Source organism: Bombus vosnesenskii, unplaced genomic scaffold, assembly GCF_011952255.1.
Source record: "Bombus vosnesenskii isolate JDL3184/JDL3185 unplaced genomic scaffold, Bvos_JDL3184-5_v1.1 scf7180000013262, whole genome shotgun sequence".
Classification (NCBI taxonomy): domain Eukaryota; kingdom Metazoa; phylum Arthropoda; class Insecta; order Hymenoptera; family Apidae; genus Bombus; species Bombus vosnesenskii.
The window spans coordinates 2,176,704-2,192,647 of NW_022882922.1; the positions used below are offsets into that span (position 1 = coordinate 2,176,704).

General features: G+C 36.1%; 1 protein-coding gene and 1 long non-coding RNA gene across 7 annotated transcripts in view; one reads left to right on the plus strand and one right to left on the minus strand.

The window, feature by feature from the left end:
• Positions 1-15,944, minus strand: part of LOC117235455 — a 38,818-nt gene that overhangs the window by 15,757 nt on the left and 7,117 nt on the right. The gene's annotated exons all lie outside the window — the stretch shown is intronic.
• Positions 3,073-5,798, plus strand: LOC117235733. The gene is made up of 2 exons (XR_004493728.1): positions 3,073-3,840; positions 4,757-5,798. It is a non-coding gene; the product is annotated as an uncharacterized LOC117235733 (long non-coding RNA).

Sequence of the window (15,944 nt, forward strand, 5' to 3'; positions counted from 1 at the left end):
TCAACACGATAAAAGGAAACTATAATTGCATAGGAATGCTCGGAGTACGATCCTGCCATCGAAGCTCGTTTCTTTTTTCTACGATCACTGGCTACAACCCACGATTGCGCCACGACATTTGAATCGCGAGCCTCTCTAATTATATGATTTAGTGTCGACGAATCGTTAGGACGCGTTAAGACAGCAAATAACATTTTGTATAATTCCAACGTGTGTGATGATGCATTCAAGCACTCATGATGTTCGGAGATTTATAACTTGGGCAATGCACGGTAAACAACGAAAGAAAGTTAAGAGGAAAGAGGCGTATTTATATTATGACATTATTAGTTTGTGTTGTGAAGAATTTAATAACGAAGGGAAAGCTTCAAGACCAAGAAAGTCTTCGTAATTCTTTTTATGGTATATCTAAGGGAGAAATAATTAGATTTTGAGAACAGGAAGGACTTTGTAGTTGATTTATAGTATATGGCAGAAGGATTAACTATACTGTATGATAGTCAATGATGTTAGTAAAAAATGTCATCAGAAATATTCCAAACATATATTAAATAATATCCGTTAAATGAAAATGTTAATTGAACCACGATAATTAGCACGCAATATTCCAAGAGCGACAAGTTATTTATTCAAATAATAAATACACGGCAGTATGATGCAGCATGAATGTTTTTAGTCGTAACGCAAACAGAAATCACGAAGAACGTGTGATTATATGGGCGCGTTGTTTCTCGTCGATGTTTGTCTTTCTAATTGCTTACAATCGAGCGTTGTGTAAATGAAATAAATATACGGCTATGATAATTATAAAAATAAAAATATACGGCTAATAAATTAACGGATCAAAGGTTCGTAGTGAAAGAACCGACCAGAGAGAAAATTTGTTAGACAACTTGGTAGTCGAACAGGTTATCGATATCCACTTCCACCTGTTTGAAATTCGCGCGCGTTCGCTCGAAGAAAGCGGCTGAAACGTAGCCGTGTCCATGCTGAATATAGAATTATAAAAGACGTAGAATGGCAATCGCGGCAACCTTCGAGGCAACCTCTCTACTCTCCCACTATTAATGTCGATGAACCGCATCCACTGGAATGCGCGAAAATATCCGCAAGGATATCTTTCTCTTCTCTGTCGTTTGCGACCGATTCATCAACCCATTAATAGAAGTTCGTGTAGTTCTACAAAAACAGAACTCGAAGTTTATTTTTAAAGTAACATGGAAGAAATTTCAAAATCTAGACCGCAGAAAAATCTCAAACACGGTTATGAATTATGAAATATGTAGCCATGGCGTATTGAGGTTTTTTGTTCAATGACATTGATAGGATGCTGTAAGCTGATCGAATAAATTAATTTTTCAAGCGCCCTTCTGGTTTTTCTTTCACGTGATTTACGATGAAATAACAAAAAAACTCGTCCCGAGGCTAGTTGGTAAATTGAACGCGAGCTGCGTAATTTGGCCATTATTCTTCCGCGGTTCTTCTTTTTCTCTGAAGAGTGAAGTGCCCACGTGATTCTTGGACTCTTTATAGGGATTACATCTCTTTATACGAGTATAAAAATAATAGCCTAAGAGTGGTATCGTGTATTTAACCTTCTACAACCGAATCTTTTTACGATTAATTACAGATACTTACTTCGGCATGAGAAACAGGAACTAATAATTGTTACAATTACTCTATTTGGTGGTAGTACAATGATACAATACAACGATATAAGGTAATATATAAACAGAAAAAATAAGTTTTGAAAGGTATAGATACACGGTTATGTAACTTTGAAGTTACATTGTCTATTGAAGATTTAAACCATCTATTTGTATCCTCATTTATCTGAATGCAGATCTTGTCTATTCATACAGTGGGACTCAAAAGTGTATCCACGAGTATAAAGTTTGTGTCACGAGTTTTGCAATGAATCATCGAGATGAAGTAAGTAATATATTTCAATAATATAAATATAATTCGACGAATATTTAGAATAATTTGAATAATTTAGCATTCGGTATGGGTAAAGGGCTGACAATTTTGTGTTATAAATGAAACATTGCACATTTTTTGTACGTTCATAATTTTGTAAAATTTTCAAAAATATATCAAGTTTAGAATTTGTGCGAATTAAATTCCACATTTATACAATATAAATGCACTTTTGACTTCGAGTGTACACGCAAGTATCTACGAAGAATTAAATGGATACGAATCAACCGCATCTTTGACTTCGCCGCGATAAATCGAAGAAACGAATAAAAGCAGCTACGTCTTCTTGTTCTCATGAGAATAATACGGCGGTAGTACAAAGCCAGTTTCTACCACGGAACGGAACGAAGATCGCAGGATCGGCAATTAATTATGCGGCGAACGATTGCCGATGCTTCAACGGCGGACAAATGACATCAGCGACGATTTCTCCTCAAGTGGGATATAAACGCTTATTCGCCGAGATCGAGCGGTAACGGGAATTTTCTATGAAGAAGCCACGACGATTGCGATTCGCGTACAGGTTTAATGGATCGAGCTTCGACTATTGCCATGCACAGCACGCGGTCTCGGTCGTTTTCATATTTTAGAAAGGGGAAAAAATACGCTTCGTGGATGGCTGGGAATCGATGTCGATGGTGGCTGAATGGTAACAATCGTACAATTGCATGGCCGACGTTCCCTCGCTTCAATTATGTATGACGATATCGTTTGGTCAACTTTAATTGAAAATCGAATGAAATGTATATCTGGTTTGTTTTGTGAAAAGCGATGAATTGAAATTCTTCGATCATCTCAACCACGAGAATGTAATTTAAAAAGACCGGATTGCAAAAGTGCATCAATCTATTAGGTTTATTTCTTTTACGGAATTTATTGGTCTAGAATTTTAATTTCGATTCTTGTAATACCAGCTACCACAATAAATTAGAATAGAAATGTTTATTCGAGTATCGCGTTAAACTCGCACGCGTCAGGCAAATATTAAATTAATTATCTCACAAAAAGTGTAATTAATTTACATAACACCAAGTACAAAAGACACTCTAGTAAACAGAACAGCTAAAAGTACCGGTTTTCTCTGCTCCCAACTGGCGTTTCTTTTTTCCAGCTGACAGAACCGTGCGACACAGTCCGTTGGACGGAAACGCACATCAGGATCTCATAATTTAATGCGGTGCAGCCAGCGTGCATCGCGCTCGGGGAATACTGTCATTTCTCTAATAACGATTTAACGTTGCGCGACTTTCGCCTGGCGCAAAGTGAAAAGTTCTTGTTCGCGAAAGAGCAACACCGTTGTTCCAAAAATGAGCGTGCACGAGTCGCGGAGAATTCGGGCTAGAATCTCGATCCATTAAATAATTCATTTGAAAATGTTCCATCGAGCGCTCGTTGACAAATTGATAACGTTCCCGGTATTTGGTGACAGGAATATTCTTTTGCAAAAGAAAAGGCATTACCGTTTCGCCAAACGATTGGTGATAGATAAAACTTAATTCGGATTAGTCAAATTAATTGAATCTAAATCGTTTGAATTTAAGTAACTTGAAATATTGAATTATATTTTCAAATCGAGAAATAGATCAAAGAATCTGTATTTTATTTAAAATTTACAACGATATTTTTAAGTGAATAACAGTTTCTTATTGGAAAAGAAGTTTCGAGTTGCTTAAATTCAAGTCACTTGACTGTAGTAACCGGAACGAGGTTTCCCGAGAGAGGAGGAAAACAGTGTTTCAACTATAAAATGACAGGGGATTTTGTTAGTGCAAAACCACTGGAGGAAGAAATACGAGGAAATAAAGTGCAGAAACGCTGCTAAAAATTGGAAAATCGTGATAGCGACGACAGGGATTTCAGGTAAACCGAGTCCAAAACTTTTATTCCCGTCGTTGAACTAGTAGCGAATGGCTGAGAGCTTTCCCCATATAAGCACGAATGTTTTTATAGAGTGAACGCGAATTGTAGTACCTATCAGATATTTTATCGTTGAGATTACTAATAAAATTTTGGTGACAAGAAATAAAAAGATAGGTGTAACTCGATAATTAATATCATATTCGTTTCAGTAGAAGAGGAAAATCAAATTAATTCATAAGGTATTCAAGTATCTATTGAAATAATTTCGAATAAATGTCATATTTCTCTTTGACAAATAATTATTATCGTTAGCTCAATAACGAATTTGAAATTCAAAGGATTGAATTAATACATAACATACTGAAACAGTAAATGCGTAGATTAAATTTTCTCTTAAATTTTATAAAATCTACCAAACCATGACATATAAGATTTTTCGAATACAGATATCTGTGTAATACATTTCACTCGTTTTAATGTCTAAATTTAATTTATAGAATATTGCTATACATTACAGGAAATTCTACTTAAATAAGCGATTTCATTTAGATTAACAATATACGTTTATGTATACAGATATTTATTAGAGTTGCTACACATTAGTCGCGTGATAAACGTTACACCATGTGTGTTTAGCGCAATAGACAGCAATAATTAAAACTGAAACCAACAGGAAATATATTCTCTTATTTTCATCGATAAATACACATTTCCGTTGCCCTGAATATTCGAAACGCGCGAGCGCTTAATCAATTATATCCCTCGATTCAACATTTCATTTCAATTATCATCCTTTTCATATTGATCGACTACTGTCAATACGTTGTGACGTTCGTATATACAATATCTACTAAATTTAAAAAATTCGATTAGCTATTATCGGTAAATTTATAATTAATCTAACTATATGTTCCAGTTTTACAGACCTTCTTTGTGAATTCACGAATAGAATATGAGTGCCGACTGATCGTGGGACCAAGCTGAGAAAAAAATGGAACAGAATAGTTGAAAAGAAACTCGAATAACATCTCACCATTTGCCGGCTTAATTTCTTAGCTGCGACACACAGGGTTAGGCGTACGCTCAATGAAGATTAGTTTTTTCGCGTCCCCTGAGAAAGGACTTGTTCCCATCTTTACCCAGCGCCGTTAGAAAGTTTCCAGACGTCGCAATAACGTGCATTCCTTTACGATTCATAAAGTGTCGTTATTTCTATTTGCGGACGGGGAATTTTACATTTCGCGTGATCAGCGACATCACTAACTCGACATCTATGTTCGCTTGTTGTCATCAAATGGATTTCAGAATTAAATTGAAATCTGCCAGTAATTATGTCATGTAATCCGATGGTTTTGGCAGTTTTGAAAAAAGATAATATGAAGCTGAAAAGCTTAGCAGCTTATTTATGGAGATACTTCAAATAAATGGTAGTATACGATGTATGATGTGGTTTAACGGTACATTTGAGTTAAGCTATTTCAGATACGACGTAATATATGAACATGTAGATGTCGTTTTTAATGATCGTTTGCTGATTTAAGAATAAAATGCAATTATAATTGTAATTGTTGTTTATAATTGTTGATGCAATTAGTTATTTGATGATATGTACAATTAATGCAAAGAATATATGGAACGCCTACTTGAATGAAACTTATAAATATGTGGATAGCAATTTTTATGCATTTAAAGGAATTTTGAAAGTGCAAAATTGCATAGAATGCGCATAATATGAAAAGATATATAAAGCATTCAAAGCATAGTGCGTTTTACAATACTTGCAAGGTAAAGTCATTTTCTATCAAAGCTTTACGTTTTTAATTATATTCTCAAAAATATGAATTTGCATAAAAATCCGCAGTATCATATCTTACATCTTATGAAATGATATACTGTCCTCTTAAGTCAAAGGGACGTATCTGTATCTTTCGCTTAAATAAAGTCATTACTGCCAGGTATCATAAAAATAATTTATTTATATGTATATTAAATAAGAAAGTCGAAACTGAAAATATAACGGTTCATATTTCGAATTTACGTGAAATCGATGTCTGATTCTTTAAATACTAAAAGTCATCTTTCTCAAAACAACGTTTTTACCAGACGCGCCTATTAATTTAAATAATTAACACAGCAGTATACCTGTATACAGGAAACACAATATCCATATTGGTTTCAGCTAATTTACCAAATTCGTTGATTCAGAAAACTTCCTGACAGGTCTTGTTTATGGAAAAGTTTTGTTCTTATCGAAACAAAATTTTATGTTAAATGATACACTGCCGGAAGCTCCGGGTGATTTATAGTACCAGTACGTGAACTTTACCAAAGCAAATACAAATCAATGACCAATGAATAACTGCAAACGATATTTACTATCTTATGAAATTAGCAAACAGAACATTGTAATTGAATTGTACTTCGTCCAGAACAAGCAAATATCCAAATCGATAAATTATTCTAAATAAATTGTCATGCGACTTAAAGCACAGTTCCATTGAACTTTGCAAGTGTCGCTCGATTAACGATTCCGTCGCCGCTACGACTCGATACCTATTTCACTTACATCGAATTAATATACATGAAGCCGATCTTTCCGAGGCGTTTCGCTTAACGAAGCCTGCCTTGTTTTGATAAATTTCCAACGACAGGCTTTCACTGCTCATTATTCTCGTCGTAGATGGCCACGCAGTCGCCGTGCTAATTCCCGAATCGGTCAGAAACATCGATTTCTCAGATCGTGCGCCTATTCGATGCTCGACCAGTGTAAAGTTCATTGACGTTGAACCGCGATTCCATACGCGAAAGCTAACGAACCGGTGTAATTAAAAACATTGCATTTTCTGCTTCAAGTAATTGAAGAAAATCAGCCAAATATAACTCTCGTTGCGAATTATGTATTCGCATAATATTCTAGAAAGTGCTTGTACGATGTCCGTAAGCGTATTTATTGGAGATACTACTTCGTCGTACGACTTTATTCTAAAAAAGGTGACGTAATCCAGACAGTTGAAGGTAATAGGAGTAAGAATTACGGCAGATTCTTGGAATTCACAGCCAGAGTTGTTATTTCTCTTTTTATGAAGATATTACTGGAAAGTATTTTTATATTATTAAGAAAATTGATTGATGGGGTCGAAGAATCATAGAAATGTAATAAGAAAATAAGATAAATCGAAATATTAACATTTAATTTCAATGGGAAGAAATGAGAAATTGAATTAGCGATTTTAGATAGAGCAAGTATTATTGGCTGGTTTGTATGGAAAAAGTCTTATGTAGATAATAAAAAGAGTACTTGATATTTCCAGTTAAACTGTATTGGAAGTTCTAGAATTAGTTTTCATAGAATTCATAAATATATATAAAATAGCAAAATATATTATAACTAATTGGAAAGTGAATATCAAATGATAATAGTCGCACAGTCAATAACAATACTTTGTTCATCTACCGTACGAGTAAAAGTAAATTAAAGTACTTTATGTAATTAAATACAGTAATCTGTTAATTGATACTTCAATGAAACCCACATTCATACCGCAATAGGAGAAAGTCAATTATATGAGTATTGCAATAAATTGCAAAAATCACGCTATAACGAAGTATATTATAGAATTTCTATTTCTTCTTTGAATTTTTTCAAAAAGAAATTTATCAACGAAAATGAAATTGAGCTTACATATATATCATATACCAGTAAATCGTTAATTGGATGCGTTGTCATCGGAATGCCGAATTCCAAGAAGAAAGTACGCTTTCGTGGATGCGGTTAATTATCCATGCTCGATCGGTGACAACGAATAGTGTGCCGCAGAAATGTCAACGACGAATGTCGCGAATGGAAAGTACCAACATAGTCTATTGTCGACGCACAACGCAGTACGGCGATATATTGTTTCTCACGAGCCTCACGAACTACGTCGCTTCTTCCACGCGAGCGTACGCGAACATAAATCGTTGTAGACAAAAGAGGTGAATTTTTAGAGTACTACCAACTTGTCACATTTAGATACACTAACTATCATTGATAATTATGATTAAAATGGTAGGACGAAAATAAAAGTACAGGCCTTTTGGTTTTTTTTTTTAAGGAAAGCGTAAGACTAAGATATCAGACCGCGTCGTATTTAGCTCTAAAGTCTTATAAGGAAAGTGCACAAAATTCTATATCGATCGACGTTCTTGCTTTAATGCATAATATGGAAAAAAATCAGGATATTGGGTTTCCCTCTTTCTATCCTGAATATGGTATTCAGACTTTTTCTTTCTTTCGTGAAATTTCGAGTCGCAATTGACCGAGCAGCGACTACAGGCGGCTGCCTACCGCGGGAATTCTAATTAATCGTCGAACGAATTTGCATTCGCACTAAAGTCACGGTCTCGTGGGAAACGACTGCGGAGCGCACTATAGTTCTTAGAAATGACGTAAGGATAATGATGTAGCGCGCTCTCGTCTGAAGAAGTGCTTCGTTAGCCGCGCGTTAAAAGAACCGAGAAGTCGCGAGGCCTTTCTCAAAACATCGACCGATCCACTGGAAAGATTCACGACGTGGTTGATCTTGAGTAGGTTTTGTCGACAAACAGAAAGATTCTAGATAAGTTTCATCGAGGAGAGTTTCCTAGGTATCCATGATGATCGACAAAGACCCTTTCTGTGTGTAAAATATCTTGGGAATAAGTGATATTGAGAAACGTGTGACGCCATACGATGAATATGCAGATATTGATGACACAGAAGATATTATTGTTCGGTTTACTGCTTCTGAGAAATTGTAAGCAACTGAGAATGTCTTCGGTAGCAATAACAAATTTTCGACAGATGTATGAACACCTCTCTATCGCTCAGGAATGATTCATTTTTCTCGAATAGACGGTTTATACACATTAAATATTACATTTATAGCATACACTATCGTGTGTCGTACACATAATGTCCTGTATGTCTAAATTTTACAGAATATTCATGCTTACAAACTATCTATCGGCACAAACAAGCCATCCATGCAGGTACACGTCTCTAGACAATATCTCTAAGTAGGTCTCACATGCCTTAAGGGCAGATTGTAGATGAAACGACTCTTGAACATATATATACTGTACATATTATGCATACATAGTCTCTGCATAATTGCGGTCTTTCAACGATATTATAGTTAAACTCGTCATAGATTAAATATATGATTGAATTCGATTCATTAAGTGCTCTCATATTCATAGATTTTACGGTTTCCACATAACTGCTAATATATATGATCTTTTGTAATTAATAAAAAAACTTATAAGTAATACGAGTCAAATACAATAACAATTAAGAAAGAAACAATTCTTAAATATTCACAATGTAAAAATGATTTAAAGTAAACACTACTCACTTCGATAATACTCAATTCACGGTTTCATCGTAACTGTAACGTCATAAATATTATTAATAGCTAACCTAGACTACAGGGCCATGAAAGGCTCGTTCGTAACGCAGCATCCAAGCAAGATATTATATTTAGAATTTCTTCTGTCTTAAACGTACAGTCAGATTTATAGCCGTTTACTTTTAAAAGCGAATACAGGCACGTGTGCGTATGCAACGGAGTGCCCCAAGGAAAAGCGTGCGCCTTGAAAACGGAATCTCGCGAGCCGCGAGTCGCAAGAGAGTGAAAAACGAGCGTCGACCATCTAGTTACGGTCTAGAAATTTACTACTTTTTTTTCTCTTATTTCCCACTTCTCCATTGCAGTATTTGAATATTATATATACACCATTTAACCTTCCATTATTTCACCATTCTTTCATGTATCATTTATCACACGCAACATCCACCATTCGCATCTGCTACTTTATTCCCTCGATACGCAAACAGCTATAAACAGCTATAAAATCTGCTTTATCTTTTCTTCTGCTTCCGAACGATCGTTGTTCGAACGCTTCTATAACTCGCGTAAAACGAGCGCGACCCATATACCTATGCTCGACACGAGATTTATACGAACGTTCGCGGGAAGATTTCGCGCGACCTGAGCTCGTAGCCGTGGATAACTTACGAATTACAGGTTTACGAGCTCGGTACTCTTGTATTTCCTCGAGCAAGTCACTCAGTCGAGTTTACTCGCCTCTCGAATGATCGTCTCGGTGTTCCCGTTACGACTTTTCGAATCTCCGACGTTTCCGTTATAGATTTGATAAACCGGTTCCTCGTGACTCCAGCCAAATTCCCGAAATTTTGGGTTACCAGTGCGACGCACACACACATTATGTAAAGTTCGTCATTGGTTAACGGTATATGGGAACGAATCGCGGCTTACTTTCACGCGAACCCCGGCTCTTATCGAAGATAAACGCTATCGAAGCTGATTTTATGCACGCTACATCATGTGGTATTCGCTGAATAGAAGCTAAAGAATCATGTACCGAATCAATGAGATCAATATCGGATCAACAACGTTAAAATTAGACATAGATGAGCGACATGATATTGTTGCGATTTTGTAACCGATATGATATTTTCCAATAGCAAGGTATACGCTATTGTGCACAGGAGTGTGTTGCGTCGTTAGAAATATGAAGAAATTGAAGAATCGGATGACGCCACGATTGTGAGATTTCAGCAACGTCACATGACACAGTTTTACTCAATTTAGATTATCCGAAAATTTTTAATACGGTATTGCTATAACATACTTATGTTATAGACGGAAAGTGCTATAAACCGATCTTTAGAGAACACTTCTCTTCGCTAAGTTACAACATTATAAGTTTGCAAACCTTCATGAACGTATACACGTTACAACATATATTCTTTAGTGATGATACATTTGAACGTTTAGAGATTTCTCTAACAGAATTTAACCTTATCCGCCTTCACCATTCCTCTCCTGAATTCTCCATTAAAAATCCATAAATAATACGTCGACGTTGGTCCTCGGTATGAGCGAAGACCTTAACGCGACAGGTGATAATCGAAATCGCGATTACGCCTCCATCGCGCGTTCTTCCGCCTCTCTACATGGATCCCTGGATTACCGTTACGCTCAGAGACTTCGAAACGAAGCGCTTTTTGCTTGGCGCGGTTATGGCGCTTGATGCACTGCTGGGTACTTTTACGCCAGCTGTTCTGCGAAAGGTTCTGCGGCACCATCGCGAAGACAGCGAACGAGGTTTTTGAAGCGCACAGTTTGGATCTTGCAGACAAATGGATGGACGTTGACGTACGTGATAGGTAAGAATGTGATCGATATCGATCGGTTCGAGGTGTGGTATCGATGAATGGTTTTGTTTTCGATCGAGAACGTGGGCATGTGGTTTAAAACAGTTATTGTATTATCAAGCATTTCTAACTTATTATTTTTCATGATCTTCTGCTTCTATTATATATTACCTTTCTACTTTGGTTTAGTTATATATAGTATCAAATGTATAAAATGTACGTTTCTAATGTGTATAATAAATGCATCAGTGTGCAAGCTCGTTAGTACATGACTCGAGTGGAAAGTTAGGCGAAAACGGCACGGAACGTGTTAAACTGATATTATTCTGACAGCTCGTTATATGATTTATTAGAACATGCGTAATGTATAATGCACTACATTTTGATATGAATGTATGAGAGAAATTTCGAGAAGTCTATGTATCGAAATTTTTTAATAGCGATACCTGACTATATTGTGGATAGATAGTAACTCTAGCGCGAAAGAAACCATGCTGGCGGATTTTCTATCGGACATTTAAAGTTTGTAAACCTACCCATTTTCACTTATACAATTTCTAATCTAGTTTCTCAAATTTATCATGGTATATAATGTGTTTTAAAGTGACAAACACATAGTGAATTAGTCCGTGGAGTTTACAATGGAACAAAGGCATCTTAATGAACCCACATTCGTTCCGGAGATATAAAGATTTCTTTTGTACGAAAAGATGTTTTTAACTATGCACATGTTATTCTAATGCGCTTCTACGTTCAAAGATCTCTGGAATTTTTCATCTTACTCGGTATTCATCAGTTCATTTAAGTTCTTCCATATCCACAGAGAGAAGTCTGAATAGGAATTCACGCCTCGTTCTACAAGAATACCCATTTTTAAATAATGCTATTGCTAGCAAGAACACGTTTAAAACGGCTTAATGCAAATGACTTTGCGACACGAATCGTTATAAGTTCTTCAAATTCGATATTTCTACAATCGCTACAAAAAGTATTAGAGTTTTAATATCATACACAAATTTCATTTTTGTAATATCAAATTTTCATATTCGTACGAAAGTATTACTAAAAATTAATTCGTATGTAAATGCTATGATAAATGCCACGGTGTGCAAATACTCTTTATAATCATAGTACTTCCAATTCTCACAAACTCTCCCATACTTCCCACATTTTTATCCTTTCCTTTTACCATTTAACCAACTATCTAAATTCATACTCACAATTTTAAAATATCTTTCGCGTTCAGAACTTGCATTCGAATTTTCCAAGAAACCCTTCTATAAGTTTAACATGGCGCGACGATGTTCAACAATGGCAAACTCACGGAGGACTTTGATAGCTCTCGATGCACTAGGAGGGACACCGAGACTCGGCGAACGAAACAAGAGGAAATAAGGAGACCGGAGAGAAGGTTGAACGGATCGAAGAGGAGGTTAAACCTGGTGGTCGCTGTTGCTGTCGCCATGGTGGCCTCTTTGACCCGCTTTCTCTTTTCCCACTCGATTTGTCTCGTGGACATGCCTGCCGCGTTTTCTTTAACCGGGAAATTCACGATGCCGGCCTCGCCACCTGCCGTGCCATGCTCGGCCGTGCTAACGTCCTCCACCGGAGAAGCCGCGCAAGAACGAAAAACCGGAAGTCGAGAACCGGCCAGTCCAAGTGGGTCGAACAAGTGGGCACACACTCGCGCGAATTCCGATTATCAGCTAGGCTTGCGCGAGCGGTTCGTTCAACCTTTACGCATTACATCGCGCTGAGCACTTTCGAAAATTGCTCGACAAGTGGACGCGATCGATTCTGCGATATTGTGGTGTGATGGGTAAAGAGAAGGGGACATTCCGCGTACAAGAGTTCGATTCAAATTTAAGAATCGGATAAGTGTGTCGTTTAGGTATTGATAGTCGTGGTGAGTAAGTTATGCGATTCCTCTTGTGATCTAACGATCGATTGTTTCGGCAGGAATGTAGATATTCGAGAAGTTGGAGACAGGAATTATAGTATCTATGTTTCGAAAGTTGAAGAACTGAAATTGTTGGAATGTATTTCTTTGTTGTGACTATATGTATAATCATTTATTTTTAGTGGAAATCTGGGTTCTGAAAAATGTAGAGTTTCGATAAAGATCACTGTATCTAATTAAAGTTTTCGAATCTTAAAATTAATGTGTGAACGATAAAAAACGATGTTTTATTTTCACAACATGAATTACCCTGAAAATTTTTTTAAAAAGAAGTAATTAGAAATCGTCTAACTATCCTCAGAAAACACGGTGTTTTGTAAGACACGAAGTTATCTTGAGAAATCTACCTTGGGTAAACTGTTTTGACCGTGACTTATTTGGAGAATATGTTTCTACTCGTGATTTCTTCTTCTTAAAAATATGTTTCGCTGTAAGTTACGTTAAATGTAAAGAATTAGAAATTTCAAATTTTCAAATAAATTTTACGATAAAAAATTCATGTATACATGTATGTATAAAGGAATACAAGATACTTTTTACTTCAATAAATTTTTGTCGTAATAGTATGAATTATAATGTCTCGCAATTTATGTAATCCGTTATATATGGACGTTCTTACAAATGGCACTAATTTTTGTTGGAAATATTTCCTGATTTTGATTTATTTTCCCATTACGCGTATAAACTACTTCAACGAATAATACATATTTAAAAACAACATTAAAAATGTAGCTGTCGAGAAGATTAATAATATTGTATGGAATATTTTCTAGTTCTGACCTACTTTTAACCTATAATCAACATAAAGAACTATTTATTCTATCTATATTCCAGGATAGATGTCATTTACATGTTATATCATTCACTTTACGCTAACAAGATGGATCGCTTAAAATAGAACTTAATTACACATTACTCTTTAAAGTAAAGATTCGTTTCTTTCTCTCCAAAAAAAGAGATTTATTATCATATGGTATAGGTAAAAGTAATCAGCAATCAATAATTCATGTATCATTTAAATGAAAGCATAAGTTCCAAGACAGTCGGGATTAAATCGCATCTGCAATCCTCGCATCATCAATTTGATATCTCACGATATCTATTTATGTAAAACAGCTGATATTGCTCAAGAATAATTCGAAAACAACCTAAAGGAATTGAAATTATGCCGGCTGTAGTTCAATTACGATTTTCATCGACCTGATTTCTTGAATTTCCAGTGGAGTCAATGCTGGCCGTGGAGATCATTTGAATGTTTATTTGCGTGCAGGCCAAATAAGCATCGCGAATAAATAGAACATGAAGCGTGACATGCCGCCTGACCATAAGTGTCGATTTCGAGCAACACGAAGCCGGCGAACAGATCGGAAAGAAAGTCGGCGACGCTGAACGATGAAGTGGGTCGTACTTCTGCCGCGTTTATCATCGATCATTTCACCTTCTTCGTCAGAAGGTCTTCAGGATCGGCGAAGTGGGTTGCCCGGCTCTTCTCATATCCGTGCGAATTAGTTTTACAAAAATTTATGTCGCGTGCATGAAACATGTTGTCGATTAAAATCGACGCTCTGACGTGCGATGTTCAACGTGCATCTTTTGTACTCAATAACTTTCATCGTGGAAGAAACGTACATTGAAGAGAAAATCTCTTTATTTCTATGAAATCGTGATATTAAAAGAATTAAAAAAAAATTTGCTATGGCGTGCACCCACATATAGTGTTCTATCCTAATTACCTCTCATAATTATGATTCTGTACTTTCCAATATCAGTCTATGAATTCATATAAGTTTTAATATTTACTATTCGCCAGCAAGTACACTTAATGATCTTATTCTTCCTCAGTTATCATGGAAAATTTCAGTATTAATATTCCTTAAACACTTGCTTGCCTTCTTTATCGGATCAGCTTCGTATCGGATTATATCATTCTACTTATGGATTTTTCAATTGTCTGACATATTTATTATAACAGATAAGTAAATAAATGAAATATACGCTCGATATACCGTTTTTACCGATTCAGCTCAACTACGTAAATCACTTGATCTGTTTTTGCAGGTTTTCTACAGATCGCGAAAATGATATCGCGCGGCTCGGCGGTCTGTACACCGATCGAAACGCAAGATTTAATCGATAATTAATCGCGAAACGCGCACGCCGATTCAGGGGACTGTTGCAGCTTCTACTGTCAATTACGTTGCGTTACAAATTACGTTTAATTGGCGTGCGTTCACGATACAGCTCGATACGATCGAATAGGGCATTTTTTCTTCCATCGACAGTAACATTTCTGTCGCTAAAACGAGCTGACTCGTGTTCGCGTTTCGTGTACCGTAAATTGGAATTAATCTAATTAATTTAGTGGACGCATTCCGAAACTGAATTATTTGTTGGACAAAATTCTGAAGTTTTAATTGCACGTCTAGTGCTGCTTGTCCGGTTGAAAAATACGATACAGCCACGTGTGTGTTTCGAGATATTAGATTGCGTTTACGTTTCATCGTGTCCACCTGCTGCTACATATTTCTTGTTGAACCTTCGACGTGTAACGTGAACCATGTCGGGTTACATAACTAAGCCAGAGTAAGGTTAACTTGGATTGAAAAAACAATGCAATTTATATTTTTGTGTAGAGTGTCAGTTGGAAAGCTGCTTAAATGGTATTGGCACATATATTTGGATTACACAGGATGTTAAAAGGAGAGAAACATAGGGATTAGGTAATACGTTTGCGCTTGGTAAATAAAATATGGTATGTAAATTTCGGATATTTACTTTCGGCTTGATTTGATGAAAAAACAAGGAAACCCGTAAGTTCATAAGTTCCTGCCACTTCTCAGTAGTTTATCCATGTTTTAGACCAATTACTTGTGTAATATTAATATCAATTAAAATCCACGAACCGTATAAAAATATTTATTGCGCTAAATGCAACAGCAGGTT